This window comes from Macaca mulatta, chromosome 11 (genome assembly GCF_049350105.2).
Source record: "Macaca mulatta isolate MMU2019108-1 chromosome 11, T2T-MMU8v2.0, whole genome shotgun sequence".
Classification (NCBI taxonomy): Eukaryota; Metazoa; Chordata; class Mammalia; order Primates; family Cercopithecidae; genus Macaca; species Macaca mulatta.
In genome coordinates this window covers 30,810,169-30,829,110 of record NC_133416.1, presented here as the reverse complement: position 1 = coordinate 30,829,110, position 18,942 = coordinate 30,810,169, and the positions used below count along the sequence as shown (strand labels likewise).

Genomic DNA, 18,942 nt, shown 5'->3' with positions numbered 1-18,942 from the left:
AGTAAGGCATTGTTAAAAAAATTGAAAGATTTATTAATTGTTGTCACCTCAAGATTTTACCACAGATTCAAAAACTAAATCTATGAAATGAGTCCAAGAAATATTATGTAACAGGTAATATAAATGTGTATAAAGTTAATGTATCTATTTTTATTTTGATGTGCTACAGAAAAAGCTCACATAACTATCAACTAGTTATCATGGACCAAGCACTTGATGTTTGAATAGAGCTTTCTGAGAATATTCAACTTTTGCAGCCTCAGTATCTCCAATAGCCATGAGCCAAATACTGTTCCAGAACAGTGCACTGATGTGGAAACAAAACTAAAAAATATGTATTGCTACTCATATATTTTTCATTAAGTTATTAAAGGCAAGTAAGATATTTTCTCAGATTTGGAATGCTATTTATATCCAAGCCTCCTTTAAATATGAACTCATTTGACACCCAATATTTTAAAATAGATTTATGTCTTTTATAGTTGTTCTTATTTAAAACATTTTTAGGGAGAGAGTCTATATTGAGAGTAAGTGACCAAGCAGTCCATGTCTACTTAAGATAGTCTGTTATTCTTGTTTTTAATTATGCTACTTTTCATCTGTTTTTCAAGAGAGTAAGTAAAATCACATGAAAGATGTGTTTTTTCCTTAAAAACAAATCCAAACTGTGATATAAATCATTACATGACTCAGAAATTATGAGTACTATATGAAATTATGTAAGGCAGCTAATTAACAAATGAGTAGACTTACCACATAATTAATGTATAAGTATTAACAACAGACTTTAATTTTGTATTCTACGTAAATCTAGATGCACACAGAATTTCATAGGATCAGAAACAATACCTAATCCTATTTGAAATACATATATGAGAAAATATGCAAAGATATATACCAGGCAAATAATTAGACTTAAAAATGATAAAAAATTATATGAGACTGAAAATATTCAATTTAGACTTAGGAAGAGGTAAACATAACACAAATAAAACAAAAATGTTTAGAATTAAAATATATAATAAAATTTTTGGAGTTATTAATAACTTAGAACACAAATATTGCTTAAAAAGAACTGGTAATGTTAGCAAAGTGAAACTAATATAAATCACTAAGTGATTTGTTATAAGTGGGCTAAATTCCCTAACTGGTCCAATAAAAACTAAATTTGAAGAGGGTACATTAGTTAAAATGACAATGTAATGTTTATAAAATTCATTCCTGAATGTCATTTCTTAATTCTGACAGTATCCTACAATAGAAGACAATTTTTGAACTTAAGTTTAAGAATAAACCTGAAATTACTGTTTGAAAGAAACATCCTACATAAAATATAACCTAAGTAAAATCACAGATTCCCTTGAGAAAATACAACTGGGTTACTGGCTTTTCTCAAACTTACAGATAATAACAGCACTTTTGAGGTTTCAGGCACTGTTGAAAGTGCTTTACATGTAGTAGTACCACATTAAACTCTCACAACAAACTGCTGTATTTGTCCACATTCTTCTCATTTTCAGATGAGTCAGCTGAGACTTAGAGAGCCTAGGTAAGTTACTAGGTCTTTAATTATTTCAACAATAATCATATCCTATATAATCATTATCAGTAGTAGTAATTATCTAATACTAAAAGCAGCCCAGTACATTATACCTCATTATTACCTACAGTAAATAAAAGCTACATAATGTAATCAGTATGTCAAGTAAGACCTCATTATGATTTTGCTGTAATACAATAAGACTAATCTATGCTTCCAATTTGGTCATTTCAGACTACTATTATTATTAAAATAAGATGATTTCCTGAACAAATTGCAATTGGTATTGAGACAGATGATTCAGAAAGATACTTAATGGCAAGGGGAAAATTTCTCCTTTCTTTCTTTTCTTTTTTCTTTTTCTTTCCCTCCCTTCTTCTTTCCCTCCCTCCCTCCTCTATGTTGACCAGGCTGGAATTGAACTCCTGGATTCACGTGATCTTCCCACCTCAGCTTCCCACCAAAGTGCTGGGATTACAGGCATGAGCCACCGTGCCCAGCCAAAATTTAGATCTTAAAATTAAACACAGATCATTTGTAAAGCAAACAAATAATTCACAAGAGGCTACTCAAAACCCACATGCTTCAATAAAATGTATTTTGATTTTTGTAAAACTGATATATGCTCATTATAAAAAATATAAAGAAGTGAAAATTTCCCAGTGTCCCATTACCCAAAGAAAATCACTGATAGCATTTAGGCAAACATCCTTCTGGAGAGCTGTTTATTAAATATTTTATATAATGAATTTATATATAAATATTATTCTGTAACCTTTTGGAACTCTATGGTATAGCATTATTCGTTTTGTTTTGTTAAATTTAATATATATTTTGCCATTCTCCTTTTTATAGACTTTTATGTTGTTTCCAATTTTTCACTTTAAACAATGTTTATTTTTGTGCATGCATCTTTGTGAAACTTTACAATTATAGCCTTATGAGAAACTCCTAGAAACCATATTAACAGGCTGAAGATTGAGCAAGTTTTATATTTTAATGCATACTCTCAAACTGTACTCTAGAAAAAATACCAAATTACACCTTTTCTAACAAAGGAGACACCCCTACAGAAAAGAATCATGGACTGCTAGAGCAACTAATCAACGAAATTGTTCCACCCTTGGAGAAAGGAATCCTTGCTCTTTTTGTCCAGAAATACTTTGTATTTACTACTGACCAATCACTGCTATTTATTTCATCATTCTCCCTTTCTGAAGTGGGCATTTTTGTTGCAGTTATTTGGTTCTTTTCTCTCTCTTACAAATCATAATTATAGTTTTTTTGAGGCCATACAAGGTGGCTCACACATGTAAATCCAACACTTTGAGAGGCTAAGATGGACAGATCACTTGAGTCCAGGAGTTAGAGACCAGCCTGGGCAACAGGACAAAACCCTGGTCTCTACAAAAAATACAACAATTAGTTGGGTATAGTGGCATGAGCCTATAGTCCCGGCTACTTGGGAGGCTGAAGTGGAAGGATCACTTGAAGTAGGAGGACCTCTCACCTTCATAAAACTGTATTTATATTAAAACTACAAAAAACTATATAAATATAGTTTTACTTCCCTACTTCTGAACTGTCTCTGTTTCCTTGAAGTTTCTTTTTATTTGTTCCTTTGAGTCAGTAACTTTTTCATTTGAGATGTTTTTGTTTGGTAACAATTTTATGTTCATTCATATTAAAAACTCAAACACAAAAATGTTGAAAGGAAATTCTGTGTATGTGAGTAAGCTTCACAATAGCCACAAAAGGTATTGAACTAATTTTTCATGGCCGTGGAGATTCCCAAATGTCAGTTCTATGAACATTTTCTCTTGAGCCAGTCTTTTTGCTTAGAAAAAAATTCTCCAGTCTCTTAAGTGGTACTATGAGCCAAACTTTCAGCATTCTAGGATCAATGTGTTAAGAAGCACAGTGGAGACCTCACTGCTCAGTAATGGTCTTTGGTTTAATCTCCTTGTTTTTAAGTCCCATGCCTTCTCCTGCTCTTTATGAGTTCAGAGATTATCTGCTTTGATTTCTCTTTTGTTCTGCTAGGGTGTACAATAAGTCCCCTACTTAAGTATGGTGTGTGTTAAGGATTAAATATTTTTTTACCTCCCTCCCTCCCCCACAAATTTATATGCCGAAGCCCTAACCCGCAATGTGATAGCAGTTGGAGACAGGGTCTTTAGGAGGTAACTGGGGTTAGACAAAGTCCTGAGGACGGGGAAAAGAGCACTCGCACATTCTCTCTGTGTGCGCACACAGCAAGACTGTGGCTACCTATAAGCCAAAAGAAGAGGCCTACTCAGCAGAAACCTTGATCTTGGACTTTCTAGCCTCCAGAACTGTAAATATAAATTCCTGTTGTTTAAGCCAATCTATGGTGGGTGCTTTTTAACGGCAGCCTGAGCTGACTGAGACAGTGCACAAGAGGACTTGGGAACACAACTGCTAAGTCATATGGACTTTCAACCATTCCTCTTGTTTTCAGAGCTACACGGCACCTAGTGTTTGTATTTCCCATGGCTTTCAAGGGTTTTGCAGACAAATCAGCTTCTTCATGGGTTTCACCTCAATAAACTAAGATTACAACTTGCTTTTCTCTGCTAAATCAGTTGACAATTGTACACCTGTTATCTCCTTTCATATTTATTTGTCCTAGTTAGTTTTTGCTTGTTGGTTTTGTTTCAGTCCCTTTATGTGTCATTTTAGTGATCTGGGGTTTTTTGTGGGGAAAGGGGACTAAGAGGTAGGACAGATTAGTGTTTTAATTCACCAAATCCAGCTCTGAACCCTTGGCAAGTTATCCAACCATCCCAAATAATTCTAATACCCACCATTAAATAGTCAAATGGCAACTAAATTATCACTCATTTGATATTAGTTTCTAAAACTGTACATGCCAATAATAAATGTAAGTGTTAGACAGCATTCCTTTGAAAACAGATTTAAACAAACTGATATATAACTAAGACTAACATTTTAAATTTCTTTACGATGACACTAGGTCAAAACATCAGAAGGAGAAAAGGTATAGGTTAGCTAATATAGAAGTGAGAAAGAAAAAGAAAAGGTGGTGGGGTAGGATACTGTCTGCTGAAATGTTTCTATTGTTTTTAATAAATTCCTAATCTTTCTATCCTCCCATGATTGAGCAGAAGGAACTGCTTTTTTGGAAAAAAAAAAAATCTTTAAGAAAAACTTCTATTTTAGGTTCAGGAGTACACGTGAAGGTTTGTTACATAGTTGAACTTGTGTCACGTGGGTTTGTTGTACAGATTATTTCATCACCGAAGTATGAAGCCCAGTACCCGAGAGTTATCTTTATTGCTCCTCTCCCTCCTCCTACCCTCCACCCTCAAAGTAGACCCCAGTGTCTGTTGTTCCCTTCTTTGTATTCATGAGTTCTTATATTTAGCTCTCACTTGTGAGAACATGTGGTATTTGGTATTCTATTCCTGCATTAGTTTGCTAAAGGTAATAGCCTCCAGCTCCATCCATGTTCCCACAAACACATGACCTTGTCTTTTTAATGGCTGCATAGTATTCCATCTTAAAATGGCAGAGGAAGTATCTCCACAGGACTTATATTGGTACTATTCTCCAAATGCCATCTCTCTTGGCTAGTTGGCTGCCCAAGTTTTATTTTGTGATTATTTTTCACAAATATTACATTCATATAATCTTACCCATCACAATTGAAATATGAATTGTTCAGAGGAAAATAAATTTCTAAATTATCGTTATCTATGCCCCAAGACAAATTTCAGCATTTAAAAATTGTGATAGAAAATTTTTGTGAATGAATGCCATTCTTCTCCACCTCAATAGGTTTCATAAGATATAATTTAATTTGTTGCTGATGGGCAGACTTCTACAATGAATAAATTCTTTAGCACAACAATTCCATCAGGGGCACATTAAATGAATTTACCGTGCTATCATTCAGTTTGTTAAATAACCCTAGAGAAATAGGGCTATGCTATTCCTAGAGGCCTATGACCAATGATGCTATCACCATTCCCCTAGATTGAAGGGCTTAGGGATATAGAAATCATATGGTCAAAAACCAGTAAACAGGTTCTGCAAACTATTGTTACCATGGTATAGAAATTTATAGTTTGTGTTTAGCAAGTTTTATAAACATTTATTAATTTTTATATCTACTGGACCTAATAATAAAACATCAGGGTTGTACTTTATTTATTTTCCATTTTGTTTTTCTAGTAATTTTTATTCTGTTTTGTACAAGTATAAACCCCTGACAGAGTTTTAAAAAATGCTCCTTTATCTCAGTTATCTTGAGAAACACTGTCAAGAGTACATGTTAATAGTGTCACACACACGTGTCTAAGTCTCAATGCCAATGGCTCTACTGCTAGTCTCATTTTTCTTTTTTTTTCATCGTCATAGTAGTTCTTCTTTCTATTGGCATTAAGTACTATCAAACATTCTGTTGCCTGCCATCCATTTGCTGCTTCCATTAGACCTTACAGAAGTTTACTCTCTAGAGGATCTCAGTGTATTTATGGAATAAAGCAAACACAGGCATTCATGCATGCATGAATGAATGAATGAATAAATAACAATTTACACTTTGCTCTACACAGCCTCTTTTATTTGCTTTTTCTCAGCCTGTTTTTGTCTCTTGTTCTCTATATCCCTTGGCATTACTGCTATGTGGTCAGTTTTTATTTTTGTTTTAACTATTATTTTTACAATAAGTATGTTCTTTTCCTTTCTGTCTGATAAAGTTCCATAGTAATCAGCTGTTTTCACTGTTGCTCACTGCTTTTTTCAGATGTTTGAGGTTAACAGGAGTGTATCCTTGAGACTCGGACTCCTGTTTTCTTCTTGTTTGTATGTTCCTAACTCCTAGCATGAGGCCAGGTAAGTAATTAGCAAATGCTTATTGAATGAATAATCCAATCAATGAATAATAGGAGGGAATGCACCAACAGACCTGTACAAAAATAAACAAGTGGAGAAGGACAAACTAGATAATCTGAGCAAATGTCAGAATGATAGAATATTATGATGGAAAGGAAATATACATTATCTAGTTCTACTACCAACAGAAAGTATAAGGGACACAGAATTTGAAGACCATGGTTCTGGTTTTAGGTCTGACATTTGTTAGCAGAATGAAGGACAAATCATTCATATACTTATTAATAAGTATGTACCAACTGCCTGCATTGTACCAGGTAGTCTTAAGACTGGGGTAACAAGTAAAAAAGACAGGTGGAAAGTATCTATTCTCAGATACCCACATTCTAAAAGGTGAAAACCACCACAAACAAGTAATAAATACAGGAATAATGTAATTTCAGAAGTTATTATGAGCTGTGACGGGAATAAAAGGTTGATGAAATTAAAAAAGTAAGAGAAGAGGAACGATTAGCTCCTTCAGATGAAGTGGTCATGTCATGTAACATCGCTTCAGTTTTTCTACAAAATGAGAAAAATGCCACCTCACAGGACTAACGTGAAGACCATCAGAAATAATCTGTGTGAAAGTATTTTTTAAAAAGTGTTATAACTCTTTACAAATGTAAGAGTTTGTTAACAAAAACAATCTAAACAAGTGGTCTCCCAGAGTAAACATCCCCATATATGTGCAGAAAATACCATTTCCTATGAGTTTGTTCCACTGTGCTAGAAAGTTATGTTATAATGAGCTAAAAACTTGTTTTCATAGAAACTCAACTCTGTCTGCTTGAGTCACAAAAGACAGTCTAACTTCCTTTTAAAAATTAAAAAAAAAAAATCCTGCTTTTCCTCACATCTCCCAAAAGTACTCCTCCAGATCAGACACTGACAATTGCATTAGTGATTCTTCATGTGATCTGGTTTCAATTCCCTTAAAACCATGCATGCTTTCCTCAAGATGTTTAACCATGTACTGTTTTCATGAGGGCAGCCATTAATAAAAATAATATATGCAGTGATGATTAGGGCAATATTAGCTATTATAACCCCTTAGTCTCAGAGTTTAATACAATCAGTTTAATTTTAATGTTTCTAATAGTCCAATGTTCATAGATGGTCTCATCACCGGTGACTTGAAAGCCCAGTCTCCTTTCATTCTGTGGCCCCATCTTGTCCTATTAACATAAAGCCCTCCACATTCAGCTAGTGAATAAAAAGAGGATAGAGCCAATGGACTATTAGCCACTTCTACAACATGAACTATCAATGTCCTCTTTTTAGATCAACCAGATCGTAATTTGTATCACAAAGTGAGAAGATAACAAAGGGATGTGTCCATGCACCATCCAAGTGTAAATCCAAACTCTACAAATAACCACATATTAAGGCAAACCTAAGGCATAATTTTGTGTATTTAGGGTTCAATAAAGTAGCAAGATAAGCCAGTGTTCACCTTTTGAATAACTGCACACATTCACTGAGAATCCATTTGGGGAATCAAACTCAACTTACCAAATGTGTATGTGTATAACAGATTGCATACATAGTCCTAAAGATCTTGTCATAATCTAATGAAACAAAAAGTAACATGAAACATAAGATCACATTAAAAAGGAAAAAAGACCTAAGTAAAGGTATAGGAAATAATTATTTAATTTCTGACAAGGCGTATCAGAAACAATTTGTAGAGTTAAATGTGAGAAGGACTCCAAGGTAAAAGTGGGATCTAACAGAAAAAAAGGAAAAGAGGGTTTTCTAGGCAGAAGGAACATGTTAGTTCCTATTCTAGGAGAAATAGAGGGTACTCCAGGAACACAAGCATGAATATGTGAAGGCTGTGGGAGGAGCTTAAACAAACAAAGGTAGGATGAAGTCAAATTGTCTGGATGTTTGAAAATTAAGAAATAGAACATCTTTTAATTCCTTGTATGATAATGATACTACCTGATGCAGAGTGGTGTGTGAAATGAAAAGAATAAAATTTCAAGGGGCAAAGAAAACTCATCAACCAGAAAAAAACAATATGGGAAGTGGGACTAGAAAGGAAGAATAGAAATTTCACAACATAGAGTCACTAAGATATAGCAATTAATCAGGCAGAGAAGAGAGAAGAATGAGTAAAGATGAGTAAGATCTGCAGCTTGGGTACCTGGACAAATGGTGATGTCATAACTAGACAAAAGGAAGAGAAATAGGCTTGAGAACAATAGAGCAAATTGCTTGGTTTTGGAAATGTTGAATTAAAGATGCCAATGGAATATTAACTTTCAGTATGCTGTTCAGAAGTCTGTTGAAGTATTAGTTTAAAGCTTAGAAGAGAGGTCAAGGGCAGCAAATTATAGCTCTGACGAGAAAATGGAATATAACCTAGACTAAGAAATGTTGCCTAACTCCTTTTTTTAATTTATTTTTTAATCTAGGACTCCTTTTCTGGATTATCCTAATTAACCATTAAGGGAGAAGAATTAGAGATCTAGATCATAACAGATAATTCATTAAACTAGAACTTGGAAGAAAAAAATTAAAACCATCAGATTTCTACTTAAAAAAATTAGAGAACATCGTATTTTCTTCCTCTTCCAACTTCAACAGATACAGGATACTAGAAACCTTTTAAGCTGTGAGCCGTCGTAACATACAATCCATATATGGACACATAAACAAGGTTACCTTATAAAAGCCTCCTGCATATATTCAATACTATTTTATACAGGCCTTTCTTCTTATGGGAAACAGTTATAGAATTGATACCAAAATCTGAGACAAGTTAGGCACTTATTCCCTTCATTCATGAAAACAAACAAACAAACAAACACACTTTGACATTTGATCATAAAATACTTTAAAACCCTGTTCCCTTGTAAAATATTGTCAATTATTTCAAAATCAGTCTTTTGTTTCTGATCTAAAATGAACATATATACCTTCTCATTGCTATCTACTGTGAATACAGAATACTTACTCAAGAGTTTAGCATCCCAGCTCATACTCACTCCCTTTTTGATTTGGTATTCTAGATCCATGCCCTCTGAGTGAACAAGAAAGATAAGCCAGGAAGTTGAAAGTATATTTTTGTTCTTGGTATGTGAAACTTTCAAACTTCACAAATCTTTTTCAGATCACTCTAAAAATCTAAAACAGCCTTATTACACAGTATGTGCCATTCACAGCAGCAAATGGCCTTTTCAGAAAATTGCCCTTGTATTATTTTTTCAGAGCTATGTATAATGACACTGAGTTCAAATCTTCAAAGAATCCTTGGCAAACAAGGACTCAAAAACTCTGGTCTATCGTACAGAGTCTAAACTCCTAATCATTTCATACACATAACAATGTGGTTCTAAGTAAAATATGTAATGAATTTTCATGAATGCCTGAAATAGCCTTTTCTCAATACTTCATTCTTAATACTCCTCAGTCTATCACCTAGAGAATGACAACACATCCTCTTGGATTCAATGTGTTCTCTGAATAAACAGGCAGTAGTAATTCCTCTTTGGTTTGTGGTTGGTCTTTTCACACTTTTATTTATAAAAAACATTTATAAAAAACATTTATTGCAGAATGCTTTAAACATATAGATAGTAAACAAAATAGAATAATGGAACTCTCTACACCTATCACTCACTTTCAACAATTATCAATATTCTGCCAATCTTTTATCATCTGTAATGCCACCCACTACCTACTTGATAATGATGATTTTAAAATTATTTTTCTTTAGGTAAATTTTACATAAATGAAAATACACAAATCTTAGCGATATAATTTTGAACAATCTTAGTTATGCACTTAGCTGTGTGATACACATCTTTATCATGATACAGAACACTTTCATTGCCCCCAAAACTTCCCTTTACCCCAAAGCAACAACAGTTCTGATATTCTCCTCTGACCATATATCATATGCATACACGCATATATGTATATATATGAGATATATACATATACGCATACAAACACACAGGTTTCATTGCTCTGCCAAAAAATCTGTAATACTCATCCATACAAGTTAGTTGTATGTATCTGTAGTTGATTCTTTTTTATTATTAAGCAGCATTCCTCTGTATAAATATACCATAATTTGTTTACCCATTCTCCTGATGATAGACATTTAGAACTGCTTCCAGTTATTGGCTACTGTGAATAAAGGAATCACAGACATTCTTTGATATAACATTTTTATTTCTTTTGCATAAATACTTAGTAGGAATGTGTATGATTAACTTTATTAAAAACTGTCAAATCTTTTTCCAAATGGTTGTACTACCAGTAATGTATGAGAGTTCCTATTGGTTTACATACTCACCATTTGGTGATTTCAGTCTGTTAAATTTTAGCCATTTTACTGGATGTACAAAAGTCTCTCTCTCATTATGGTTTTAAACTGAATTTCCATAATGATTAAAAATGTTAAATATTTTATCATGTGCTTATTGGCTATTCTTATATTTTCTAAGTTTTTTCTTTTTCTTTTCTATTTTTTTGAGACGGAGTTTCACTCTGTTGCCCAGGCTGGAGTGCAATGGCACAATCTTGGCTCACTGCAACCTCAACCTCCTGGGTTCAAATGATTCTCCTGTCTCAGCCTCCTGAGTAGCTGGGATTACAGGCGCACACCACCATGCTCAGCTAATTTTTGTATTTTAGTAGAGATGGGGTTTCACCGTGTTGCCCAGGCTGGTCTCGAACTCCTGAGCTCAGGCAATCCGCCCACCTAGGCCTCCCAAAGTGCTAGGATTACAGGCGTGAGCTACTGTGCCCGGCCTCTAAGTTTTTTCTTTTAAGCCTGTTGTTCATATTTTTTTAGTTCTCTTTTTTTATTACTGATTTATATACTCTGGATATAAACTCTTTGTCAGATACATGTTTCATGAATGTTTTTCCAAGTTTGTGGCTTGCCTTTTCACTTTCTCAACGATGTCTTTCAAGTAGCAGAAGTTTTAAAGTTTTCAATCAGATAAACCCTAATTTATCTATTTTTCTTTTTTGGCTATTGCTTTGTGTTTTCTACAAAATTATTGCCTATATCCAGGTCAAGAAGATCTTCTACTGTATTTTCTTCTAAGAGCTTTTACATATAGGACAATGATCAATCTAAAATTAAGAGTTGTGCAATCATTAACTCTAGCTTTAGACTGGTATACTAATTGGTTTGTATACAAACTGGGTTAAAGGCATAGGACACATGCAGGCTGTGTTCATTTCACAGCAGGGCTCTGTAATTAGGCAATAACTACTTGTCATCATACCTAGTAAGGCAATATAGGAGGAAGAAAACAGGCCAAACAGCTTCACTACTATGCCTACTTATAATCAAAGTCACTAGTTAAGGAAAAGTTAATATTGCTTTGTTTTCACAGGAACATAGGTTACTTACCCTGGTTGCATCTGGTTGCAATGAGATGGCTTTCCAGAATTTAAAAAGGCATTAGGAAAATTAACTGAAATCTATACCAGTAGACCTCATCTAAAAATAGTTAAGAGTTTATTACACTTTGCTTATCTAAGATATTCCATTAATCGCTTTTTAAAAATTGAAATTTTAGTAGACTTTTTTTTTTTAGCAAATTGAAGAAATAAATGCAAACCATGGAGTTCCACTAATATATTAGATACTTAATGTAAGGGTGTTAAAGGTTGAAAAAGTTAACCTAAAATAAAGGCATTCAAAAATAGTTGTTTTCCCCCACTTCAGAAAAAATTCTTTCAAGTGAAAATGTTCGATTCAGACTCAAATACAAATATAGAGGTTCTGTGGTTTTTACTTGGTTCTTGTAAAAAATAAAAAATAAAAAAAAAAATAACAAAAACAGAAAACCACTTCTTTCCTGGAATGTGAGTCTCAAAAGATATTGTAAACAGATTTAATCACAATCACACGTGGCAGTTTTTTGTACATTAAATTTTAGACTGAGCAATCATGGTGGCTCATGTTCAGGTATAAAATTCCACTGATCATACATTCACAAATTTCACATTATTCTGTGTATTGTCTGTGTGTGGGGGGGTTAGTATACCTTCTGTAACAGAAACTCAGGAACATCTTATTTTACCTTCCATAAACTTAAACACTGAATAAGACTAAGTGATCTGGTAAGATTTTCTTAAACACACATATTCATAAATATACCTCCACTTAATATGACTTAAAAGACACTAAATAAAGTTAAGAAACTTCTTAAAATGATTCACGAACATTTCACCCATTTATGGGCCAACAGATTAAATGTTATTTGGAAAGAAAACCTAGCATAGATAAACTGTGAGATTAAATCTACTTACAGAAGTTACTACAAGCCCAAAATAATAGCAATAAGCTTCTTTCTATGAATAAAACATAAAACTACAATATAATAGCGGATTTACTTCAACCAAATAGCCATATTACTAATAGGCATGAGGAACAAATTAGCAAATAAGTTGTTCTTCCTATTTAAGTAGGACTTTGACTTAAGGAAGTAATTAGGAATGACACAAAAATTGGGAGATGTATCAGCATTAAAAAGGCAGGCCTGCTTTGTATTTTCATAATGATGTCTCTATATTGGGATAGTGTATGTTTTATTAAATGCCAAAGATTGTGACAATCCTGAATTTAAGCAGAGGATTATTTCTGTTTCAACCATTTTCAAGTGAAATAGCTTTTGAAAATGTTTCCCAATTCTATTATTCCCTATGAGTGCCTATGAACAACACAGTACAGATGCTCCTCAACTTAAGATGGGGTTATGCCATTATAAATCCATTCTATGTCAAAAATATCATAAATTGAAAATGCATCCTAAGTTGAAACTATTTTAAGTTGTAAGTCTCTCAACTCATGATGGGATTATGGTTTCTACTGAATGCATACAGCTTTCTCACATCAGAAAGTTGAAAAATACTAAGTCAAACCATCATTAAGTAAGGGAGCATCTATAAACTTATTTCAGCCTAACAGTTGGCTACAAATGGGCATTTGAAATAAATAATGCATGTATATAAGATAATTATTTTAGCAAGTATCTTAGTCCATGTGTGCTGCTGTAACAAAATACCACAGAGTGGGTGATTTATACATAATAAAAATTTCTCTTAGTTTTGGAAGCTAGAAAGTCTAAGGTTCAGCATCTGGTGAGGACCTGTTCTCTGCTTCAAAGATGGTCCTTGAATGCTATGTCCTCCTGAGCAGACAAAGGCCATGTTCTCACATGGTGGAATGGTGGAAGAGCCAAACTTGCCCCTTAAACCCTTTTGTAAGGTACTAGTCCCATTTATATAGTGGAGCCCTCATGACCTAATCAACTCTCAAAGGGCCCACCTCTTACTACTGGCGATATGGACATTACACAGGAGCTGAAGTTTCAGTAGGAATTTTGGAAGGGACATGAAATGCATACCATAGCAGCAGAGAAAAGAAAGAAACAGATTAATGCACACTTGCAAAGTAGCATAATGTAACACAGTACTTTTCAGGAAATAATTTGATGCTTAAGTGTCATAAACATCCTTATGCTCTACAACTCCTATTCCTAAAAATTTATCATCAGAAAATACTACATACTTAGTCTTCAATTTTTCATGCATGTCTATTTTATAAACTCCACTTTCATAAATTACACAGTAATGTGCCTAATATAGTTAGAATCAGACTTTTAAAAAAATCAGTTGACAAAGGAATACTTTATTGCAGAGTGAGAATCTACCAGACATGAAATCAGTTTCAGGTGCATAGCTCTTATCACTTGTATTGTGTTTCTATGACAGAACACTGAGTTTCACCCAAATTATTTTGTTATAAAAAAAGGAAAATGAAAAGTCTTGAAACAAGTGATAAGAGGCACAGAGTTCATAAGCTGAATGCAACTGTGATAAAATGAAAAACATTAAACGTTTTAAAACAAATGAATTGTCAGCCTTAGCTAGATATATATTGGACACAGGACAGTCTACATGAGTTCTATTCAAAGACCAGAACATAATATTGAAATAACATAATTGAAGAATCTAGCTGTAAAGGTAAGGTAGAATTATCAATGTCAAAATTTTTAGCTCTCATGGAAATAAAAACTCATATCATGAAAGTTTATTAATCAGCCTTATATCTTTGACAATGGATTATTTGTAAAAGCAGGGCACTTCATGTAATACAAAGGAATAAAAACAATATGCATGAAGATGTATACGGCAACATTCCTTAGAAAGTGCAAAACCCAAAACATTTTAAATGTACAACAAGGAGTATGGTATAATTAAATGAAAACTATGCCTCAAGCTAGATATATGTTTATAAAATGTTATTTGAAGAAAAGATATAAAATTATTGAAACCATTATCGTCACTGTAACTATGTAAAATAATGTACACGTGAATAAATATTGAAAAGGCCCATAAAAAAGGGACACTTTACTGAGAAATCATGGATGGAATTTTATTCTTTTTAAATTAAATATTGTTTTAACAACAATCTAAAACAAGAAGTATAGAACAACTTTGTAGAAAGTGGCATTGCAAGTATTAGGAGTGACCTACAAGGAAAAGAGAATTTCATGGATCAAGGAAGATTAATAGCAGCTGCACAATTTTCATATAAAATCTTTAATAAGGTGATGGACACTTTAAACCATAAGATTAGAGGAGAGTATACATGAATTCCTAAAAGTATGCATTGTCATGTTTTTCTACAGAACATGTTAGATTTCTATGCTGAGATACATAGTATGATATAATAATAATACATAAAAAAATCTGAAATTGTGTACCTTGCAAAATTATCCCTAAAAGTGAAGGATAAATACAGACTTTATCAGATAAAATGAGATAATCTGTTGCTAGAATATCTGTTCAACAAGACATGTTAAAAGAGTTCTTCAGAGACAAGGAAAATGATGTAAGTTAGACAGATCCACATGAAACGGCACTGGAGAAGTATAAAGTGCAGGTAAAATTTTAAAAGTTTTATTTTTCTTATTCTTAATTGATCTAGTAGTTTGTTTAAAATAATAGCAACAATATATTTGATATGTACACTTATGCATATATTAATATCTGCTGAGTATAAGTAAAATGAATGACAACAAAGATACAAGGGACAGAATGGAAGAATTTGAATTATTATGTTATTATAAGGTATTAACACTATCTGTGAAGTGGCATAGTATCCTCTGAAAGTTAAATTGGATTAGTTGTAATTGTACAGTACAAACTTTAAAGCAACCATAAAAAGAAATTAAAAAAGAGAAAGATTTGATAAGTTTGATGAAAAAGAAAAAATGGAATCATATAAAATGGTCAGATAAAACCACCACAAAAGGCAGAAAAGTGTGGAAGACAAAATTAGGAAAAAAAGGGTAACAAACAGAAAACAAGAATAGCTATGGTAGACACTACTCTAAATAGATCAATAATCACTTTAAACAGCAATGGTCTAAATACAACAATTAAAAGACAGAGATTGCCGGAGTGGAGCAAAAAAGGCTGAACTATATGTTGTCCAAAATAAAAAATTTAATGTAAAGATGTGTTGATTAAAATTAAGGGTTGGAGAAAGATATACTATGCTAACACTAAAAGAAAGACATACTAGTTATATTTCAGACACAGCAAACCTCAGAGCAAAATAAATTATCAGGAATAAAAAGGAACATTACATAATGACAAAGGGGTCAATTTCCCCAAAAAGACATAACAATTTGGATGCAAACTCACCTACAACCAAAGTATCAATATGGGAGAAAAAGTTGACAGAATTGCAAGGAGAAAAGATGAGTCCACTATTATAGTTGGAAACTTCAATACACCTCTATCAGAAATGAACAGATCCAGATGGCAAAAAATCATAAGGACCTCAGCTGAACTCAACAAAACTGTCATCAACTGCATATACTGGGTATCTGTAGACTTCATCCAACAACAGCAAAATAAACATTCTTCTCAAACTCACATGGAACATTCACTAGCATAGACCACATTCTAGGCCATAAAACAAATCTTCAAAAATTTAAAAGAATAGAAATCATAGAATATTCACTCTCCCACAATAACAGAATTCAAGTAGAAATTAGGATAGTTATAGATGTAGGATAGCTGAAAAATCCCAAAATACCTGGATAACAACACACTTCTAAATAACTTATGGGATATATATATGTGTGTGTGTGTGTGTATATATATATATATATATGTCTCAAGAGAAATTTAAAAACACTCTGAACTAAAAGAAAAAAACCACAATTTATCAAAATTTGTGGGAGGTACTAAAAGCAGTGCTCCGAATATATTTCTAGCATTGGAAAAATACTAAATCAATAATCGTAGCTTTCATTTTAGCAAAAAAAAGAGGAGCAAATTAAAGTAAGCAAAAGAAAATAAATACAAATAAGAGCAGAAATTAACGAAATTGAACACAGAAAATAGAGAAAAAAAATCAACAAAACCAAAAGCTGGTTATTATTTGATCAATAAAAATCAGTAAGTCTCTAGCCAGGCTAACCAAGGAAAAGAGAGAGGGCACAAATTGCTAATGTTGGAAATAAAAGGCAGGATATCATTGCATATCCCTGGGAAATTAAAAGAAAAATGAAATAATACTATGAACTACAAGTAATAATACTATGTCTACAAGTTTCTTAACTGAAACAAAATGTACCAATTCTTTAAAATACACAAATCTGCCAAAATTCACAAAGAAGAAATAGACAATATGGACAGGCCTACACTTATTAAAGAAATTAATTAAAAAATTAACAACCTTCCAAAACATAAAGCACCAACTTCAGATGGGTTTGGTGAATTCTATCAAATATTTAAGGAAAAATTATACTAATTCAATATAATTTTATCCAGAAGACAGAAGCAGAGGGAATACTTTCAAACTTATTCTAAGAGACCAGCATTACCTGCCACCCATCAAAAAAAAAAAAAAAAAAAACCAAGGCATAATAAGAAAACTGCAGAGCAGTATGAACATAAACACAAAAATTCTTCAAAAATTAGCAAATTAATTGGATTAGCAATGAAATCCAACAATGTATAAAGAAAATAATATATCACAATCAATTGGGTTTTTTCCTAGGTATTCAAGGATAGCTCAACATTCGAAAATCAACTAATGTAATCAATCACATGGACAGCTAAAGATGAAAAAAAATCATATGATCATCTGACAAAATCTATATTCATTATTTTTTTTTAAAAAACTCTCAAACTATAAAATAAGAGAAATGTCCTCAATTTGATAAAGAACATCTACAAAAAGTCTACAGCTAACATACTTAATGATGACTTGATGCTTTCCTGTTAAGATCAGTAACAAAGGATGTTACATCTTGGGAAGAAAGAAGTAAAACCATCTTTTGTTCACAAAAGACATGACTGCCTATATAAAACATCCCAAAGAATCAATGAAAAAACTCCTGGAATTAATACGGAATTATAGTCAGCTGACAGAGTGCAAGGTTTATATAAAAAGTCAATCTCTTTCCTTTACACTAGCAAAAAGCAAGTGGAATTTGAAATTAAAAACATCACTATTTACACTAGCCTCCAAAAAAGGAAATAGTAATTGCCAATCTAACAAAATATGCATAAGATTTATATGAGAAAATCTACAAAGCTCTGATGAATGAAATCATTACTAAATTGAGACATATTCCATGATCATGAATCAGAAGAGTCAATACTGTCAAGATGTCAGTTCTTCTCACCTTGGTCTAGAGTTTCAATGAAATTTCAATTAACATTCTACCAAGATATTTTGTGGATAACAACAAACTGATTCTAAAGATTACAGGGAGAGACAAACACTCAGAATAGCCAATACAATATTAAAAGAGAAGAACAAAGTTGGAGGACTGACATTACCTGGCTTCAGTACTTAGCATAAAGCTATAGTAATCAAAACTATGATATTGTCACATGAATCAACAAATAGATAAATGGAACAGAACAGAGAGAAAATAGAACTGCATATAGTCAACTGATATTTGAAAAGTGGCAAAGGAATAAAACGGAGAAAAGATAGTCTTTTTAAAAAAATGGTGCTAGAACATCTGAACATCCACATGCAAAAAACTATATCTAGACACAGACCATACAACCTTCATGAAAATTAATTCAAAATAAGACCTAAACATAAAACACAAAATTATAAAACTTCTAGAAGATAACATATGAAAGCAATCTAGATGATCTTAAGTACAGCAATGACTTTTTTTTTTTTTTTTTTGAGACGGAGTCTCGCTCTGTCGCCCAGGCTGGAGTGCAGTGGCGCGATCTCGGCTCACTGCAAGCTCCGCCTCCTGGGTTTACGCCATTCTCCTGCCTCAGCCTCCTGAGTAGCTGGGACTACAGGCGCCCGCCACCACGCCCGGCTAATTTTTTGTATTTTTAGTAGAGACGGGGTTTCACCGTGGTCTCGATCTCCTGACCTTGTGATCCGCCCGCCTCGGCCTCCCAAAGTGCTGGGATTACAGGCGTGAGCCACCGCGCCCGGCCCC

At 33.1% G+C, this 18,942-nt stretch overlaps 1 protein-coding gene across 20 annotated transcripts in view; it reads right to left on the bottom strand.

Moving 5' to 3' along the window:
* The window catches only part of CCDC91 (coiled-coil domain containing 91), a 370,457-nt gene that overhangs the window by 101,019 nt on the left and 250,496 nt on the right, over positions 1-18,942 (bottom strand). The window lies entirely within an intron of this gene.